We start from the raw sequence: 6,859 nt of genomic DNA on the forward strand, positions 1-6,859 counted from the left end.
GGAGAGAGAGAGAGAGAGAGAGAGAGAGAGAGAGAGAGAGAGAGAGAGAGATTGAGAGAAGTTAGGACCCAACCTGTGCAGTGATTCAGGCTGGAACACCACATTCTTGAGGCTCTTTCCACTTATTGCCCGGAACAAGCTGTCACTTCTATGCCATAGTCAGGGACTGGTGGGCAGAGAGATTTTTCTGCTAAGACAAACCTTCCCAACTCCTTGCTACCAGAAACTTCAGATTCCATCTCCATGTGGCTAAAATCCCAGGCCTTAAGAGGTTTACACCCAACCAGTGCCCCAATGAAATTTGCAATTTCAGCTCTTACTTACTGTGGAGGCCCTCTACTTTTCTGGCACCTAGAGATTGTGATTTCTTGTTTCAGATCTCAGATATAATATTTAAATCATTGTTGATATTTTGTTTACTAGTTGTATATGTTCTAAATAAGAGTGGAACTTCTCATATCAACACAGTTTGATATTTTCTTTCTGGAAGTTAATCTAATCCAATCTGTTCCAATTTATTTTTAAGGTCAATCTAATAAATATTTATTGAATATTGTAGTAATAATGACTTATACTTAATTGAATGCTTACTATGTGGCAGCACTGTGATAAATACTTTATATGCACTATCTCATTTCATCCACACAAAATCTTATATAACCCAGCAATTCCACTTTTATGTATATAACCACAAGAATTGAGAACATAGATCCACATAAAAATTTGTGTGCAAATGTTAACAGTAACTTTATTCATAATGGCCCCAAAGTGAAAACAACTCAAATTTCCACCAACTAATAAATAAAATGTGATATAGTCATACAATAAAATAATATTCAGGTATAAGAAGGAATAAAGTACTGATGATACATGCTGCAACATGAATCGACCTTGAAGACATCCTGCTAAGTTAAAAGAAACCAGACACAAAGGTCACATAAGATTACCTTTATATGAAATGTGAAGAATAGGTAAATTTAGAGATAGTGCGTAGTGGTTTCCAGGGATTGTAGAGAGGAAAATAACTTTCAATGGTATGAGGTTCCTTTTAGAGGGGAGGAATTGATTTGGGAATTAGAGGTGATAAGTACACAACCTTATAAATATAGTAAGAAAAACTGAATTTCATGGTATGTAAATTCTGTTTTGATAAAAAATACATTACAAAAAAGTCCCTATATATTTGATATTATTATCATCCTCACCTTTAGACAAGAAAACCAAGAAATAAAAAGGTTAAGTACCTTGCTTAGTATGTGTTTAGAAAATGTTCTGGCCATTAGTGTAAAACTAAGTGTGATGAGATAATGAATATTGTCTCTAAAATAAATTTGTCTATGACTCCCTAAACCAGAGTTCTCAAACTAGTAGTACACAGGCCAAGATCATCCTTCTGATATGGTTTGTCTCTCTAACCCAGTAGAAGCCCTTTAAAAAAAGAAAAGTAAAATCTAAAAAAAAGAAAAGGAAAATCTAAAAAAAGAAAAGAATTGTTGACAATAATAATTCAACCTCAAACAATTTCACTGATATTTGAACTTCTAACAGTTCTTGAAAAATCAGAAGACCTTGAATGCTGGGTCCATACTTCTTCCTACAGGACAACCATTTGCTGGAGGGGGAGCAGCTCCTATTAGATTGAGATGCTTTTTCATTTGCAGTAGTCTCTATTGGCTTTTTGATGCCCAGTGTCAAGGCTTTCATTTATTATCATGGTTGGGGTGTGGTTTTTCTTATAGTAGACTTAAGAAAAATTGAACCATTTCTTATAACTCTATGAGAGGCCAAAGGTCAATTAAAAATATACATTTCAAGAGAAACGAGAGAGAATAATGATATGTAGAAATACAAGACATCATAAGCACTTAATATTTACACAAAATGTGATTCTTTCCAAAGAATACAACTGGACCAGTTAGCTTTTCTAAAGTATCAGTCTAACTTCTGTAGACACTTGAGTTTCTCTGATGCAGATTAGAGTCAGAGTAACCATGGGGCCTTGGGAACCTCTCTAAGCCTCAATTTCATTATCTCTGAAACCAGAATGGTAAGACTGCCTACTTGTAGGAATGAAGAACAATTAATATTGAGGGAGAAATCACCTTATGGACTATGAATTATTATTAAAATGTTAATATCTGCTATGGACTAAATATTTTTGTTCTTCCCCAAATTCATATGTGGAGATCCTAACCCCCAAAGTTAAGAGTATTAGGAGGTGACACCTTAGGAAGAGGCTTAAGTCTGGAAGGCTAAAGAATAGATGAAAAGTCTGTCTGGGCATTGTGCTAACTTTTATCTCTTCTCAGGTGGTTCATCTTTCCTAGTTATTTGATGAAATTCCTAGGGAAGAGGTTTAAGGGATTGCATATCTTTAATAAGAAGTTTCCTCAGTCACATTAGGGAACTTGAGAGAGCCCCTTTTTTTGCACTCAGGGAAGAAACAAAGGAAGGTTAAAGAGACCTTGATTTTGAAACTGTTTCTCTAGCTCAATATGTCAAAGCACTACACTTTGGGTGTTGTTTTCTGAAACCCCGTGGAAAGGGGCATGAGATAACCTTGGAGGAGAAGAACAGAATTGTCCTCTATCTTGAATTGGATGATGGTTACATAGGTAAATGTATATGGAAAATTTTCTTAACTCCACATTAATATGTGTGCACTTTATGTAGATTATACCTTAATACATTTTAAAAGTGTATCCTGTTGGGGCTCACAAAACAATACCCAGATTGTGGCATTTTGACATGCTGAGTTGGAGAAATAATCTTGGTTCAGAGTCACTTTGAGACCCCTTTCTCCAGTCCTCATCTCTCCTGCAGGATATTTCTTTATCTGCATTAAGATCAGACCTGCCAAAGCACAATTGCCTTCCATTCTCACCTTGAAACATCATAATCTATCACAATGCACCCCTATCTGAGCAGATAATAATGTCTCTCTCTTTTTAACTCACCTAATTCTAGAGAATTATTTTACAAGCTAATTTAGGTCTCCAAGTTCCTTTCATTTCCCTAATAATTATTTATTATCTCTTCCCCCACCTGTTGTTTCACCTATGAAAAAGTGCATATAAGTATCTGAATCTCATTGGGTTAGTGAGTAATCACTTCCTTGTAACTTTCCCCTGTGCAAGTCAATACATTTGTGTATTTTTTTTTCTCCTGTTAAACTATTGTTAGTATTGAGACACATTAGATTAGGGAGCCTTGTACTAGGCCCCACCTCACCTCAATCAGCAAAACTGTTGTGAAGGTAAGGACCTCCCTTTCATTCTGTTCCTTGCTGTTTTTGGAGGAGCTAACTTGCCCAAAGTAAAAACAGTAAGATCCTGTTTTTCAAAAAGATTGCCCAACCATCCTGAGGATCATTCATGCACAAAGATTTGGTGTATGCACAATAAGCATTAAGGGCAAAGCACAGGAATCTGTTAATCACCTCTTGCTTAGTATAATCCATTCCTAGCAAAAAGCCCAACAAAGTCAAACAAAGAACTCAGAAGTACCTATAAGCTCAGATCCCCTCTGAGTCCTTAGGCACATGTCTTTGTCATGTCCCCACGGTGAGAGCATATCCACTAAAGATAAGCTCTCTTAACAGCTTCTGTTTGTCTTGGTGAATTTTCCTCACTACTCAAGCACTGGCCATCACCCCAAAGACCCACAACAAGTATATTCCAATTGAACCTTTTGAGGCCAAAGGGAAAGCTTTCCCTTTACCCCTACACCACACTGAATAATGAGAAAGGAAATTATAGTAATATTTAGTGGGTACTTTTTTCATTATAGTTTTAGTCCAAGTTTCAACTATTTTCCCTCATTTAATTTTTTTTAAGAAAAATTTCATGTGAGATTGTGTGTATATATGAATGTCCGTGCAGAGGGAATTTGTGGTCAATTTGTAGTTTCTTTCTGATTTCTTATTCAAAACTAATCCTTCATTGACTTTGCTGCAGTGCCTAGTTTTTAAATTTTTTCTACAGTCAGGCATTTTCAGCACTGCTGAGTGTGTGAGGGTATATAAAGCTAGATTTATGACTGCACATACAGCCAGGTGTAGGTAAACCAAATAATGGACTTTCAGGAAGGTGCTTTGGGGCTTTGTTTCCATATGAAGTGAACTTCTAAACATTAGCTCAGTGCAGCTTTGAGTAGTCACATGAGTTAGCAAGAGCCAAAATGCTGAGTGTGTATGAGTGATATATTCCTTTGAAAGGAAACTGATCACTACGTACTTCTGCTCTATAATCTCTTCTGTCTTTTAGATAGATATATATTATCTAGTGCAAATACAATATCTGGTATGAGCACATTGTCCTGCATTTAATATCTTTTCCTAACTGAGATGATAAGGCAACACCAGGTGCACACGTCAATAAAAGTATGACAGTGCTGAGTCACTGTGATTGCATGATAATTTAACAAAAAGTATATGAGTAAAGCTCAACTTTCACTTCCTTTATTTTGCTAAAGTAAGCCTGGAGGCACTGGCCCATGGACACCTTTTAGTCACTGAAGCTCACATTTCCCATGCTTCTCCTTCCTATATAATAAAATAACAAAGCTCATAAGGCCTGTGTCCCTGTGGAAATTTACTTGACTTCTCATAGAACTCTGGAATGGATTTGATGGGAAGAGCTAGGAATAAGTGCTCAATCCCCAGAACACTGAAATTAAGATTAATGAGCAAAAGAATATGTGTGTTGTTTGTTAAGCCCATCTACTAGGTGGTTAAGTAACTCAAAGTTGTATACAGTGGAAGTATCTCAAGTTGCTTTAGATAGAATTACAAACAAACCAATAACCTTTAGGAGACAATCTTTTTGGATCCCAGTAAGAGAACTTCAACATTAGCAAGGAGTAGACTCTCTAAACTTGTTGGTAATAACAGTGTATGGGCAAAAGGAAAACTTCCCCTTTATCCACTAAAGATTCCCCTTTATCCACTAAAGATTCACTAAAGAACTTACAATAGATTAAATAGGAGAAAAGATACACAAATTTATTAATGTACACAGAGAAATCACTACGTAGGAGTCAAACAAATTATGAGCCACCCAAATACCAGATGGTTGAGGCTTAACTAAGCTCCTGAGCTAGAGAGAAATAGACTTGGGTGGGGAAGTACTTGGGGTGTCCCAGAAGGTGGAGGGGACAAGCTATGGGAGGGATAATCAGAGGAGGGCACACAATAAAGGTTATTATGTGGATAAAGGCTCTCAGGTAATTTCTCTGAGCAGCTTTCAAAAGAATAGGTGTAAAGTCTGACTGGGTAGGGTGTCCAGGGCACAGAGACTTTTAGTTTCATCTTTCTCCAGAGGTTAATCTTTCCTGGTTAATGGGATTTCATAACAATTGCTTTACTTTTGGAAAGGGAGCATACTTTGGAGGAGAAAGGGATTAAGAGACAGGGTGTTGGTAGGAGAGATGTAGGGGTGGGGGAAGGTCACAGAGAAAACTTGGTTTTGCTCCAAGTTACCATACTCTGGGGCTTGGGTGTTGTTCTCCAAGCCCCAACAACAATAAATTTGTTATTTGTGGTGGAAATGATGGTGACAATGGAAATGAAAGTTGAAGCATGACACTGAGAATGCCAAAAAGCATCACATATGATTCAGGACCCTCTCAGAGTGAAAGAGGGCTAGAAGGCTGGGGCTCCCAGGAGTCTATTAGTGAAACCTCACATCCTAGTAAAATTCATTTAATTATACTTATGTTTGTTACCTTTGTCCTTGTCCTTTGTTACCTATTACCTCATTGAACTCTCTAGCCAATTCCATTAGATTGGGAGATCCTTGAGAAAAGGAACTATATTAAAGTCACCTCTGTGCCCCTAGAATTTAATAAATTGGGTTAAGTTGGTGAATAAATCCATGTTCATTCTTTATCAAAAATCTGAGATACAGATTGGGGATGTAGTTTAAAGGTAGAATAGTTGCCTCACATGTGTGAGGCCCTGAATTTAATTCCCAGCACTTCAAAAGAAAAAAAAAAGAAAAATAAAATCTGAGATGCAATGAAAAAGTTTATATCTCTACTTGTGTTTTGAGCCCTTGGTTGGGCTTTCTCTTCTATGCTAATATGCTCACACAATGAATAAGCACCATGTAAATATTAACCATACTTGCCTTGGTTACTAGGATTTCTAAGTTTGCCTTGAATATTCATATGTAAAATTTTAACTTACTTGCTTTGGTATTTTTTTTATCAGATCATAACACCTAGCCTCCCCCCCTTTACTCTCAACATAGATAGTCTTTTGCCCAACAGTTTGAAGTTTTATTTCTACAATCGCTTCTATTTTCTGCACAAATGTTGATGCTTCTCATATTTTTCTGAACATTTCCTAATGACAAAAGTCACAAAGTAGTCCTCAGTAGCTGATTTTGTATCTACATCTCTGGTTAGTTACAATCTCAGGGAATTTGTGGCCATTTTGTAGCATTCTCTCCTTGCTTACTTCAGTGTACAATTATCTTATTTTCCATACTATACATGTGGAGAAATATACATTTGCACCTCCACTTTGTCACCATTCTCTTACCCAAACCCACTGCTACCTGACTTCAGTTTTACCATTTACCAGAATATGTTGGTCTCTCCAAGGTCCTCAGTGCCTTTCTTTTGACCTCGATTCAGTGCTCTGTTTTTGTATTTCTCTTTCACATTTACTTAGTTGGTTTAACATTATCAAAAAAACAAAGTAAAACAAAACTCTGTAAACCAGAATCCTTTTTTCTTTGAGTTAGTCTTCTCATCTTGACACCTGTGACCCTGAGCTCATCTGCATATTTTTAAATATCTGGTGAATGAGTTAATGCTGATTCTCATCATCACACTCACTCTCAGAATCCTTCTT

The sequence above is a fragment of the Marmota marmota genome, unplaced genomic scaffold (genome assembly GCF_001458135.2).
Source record: "Marmota marmota marmota unplaced genomic scaffold, marMar, whole genome shotgun sequence".
NCBI classification, from domain to species: Eukaryota; Metazoa; Chordata; class Mammalia; order Rodentia; family Sciuridae; genus Marmota; species Marmota marmota.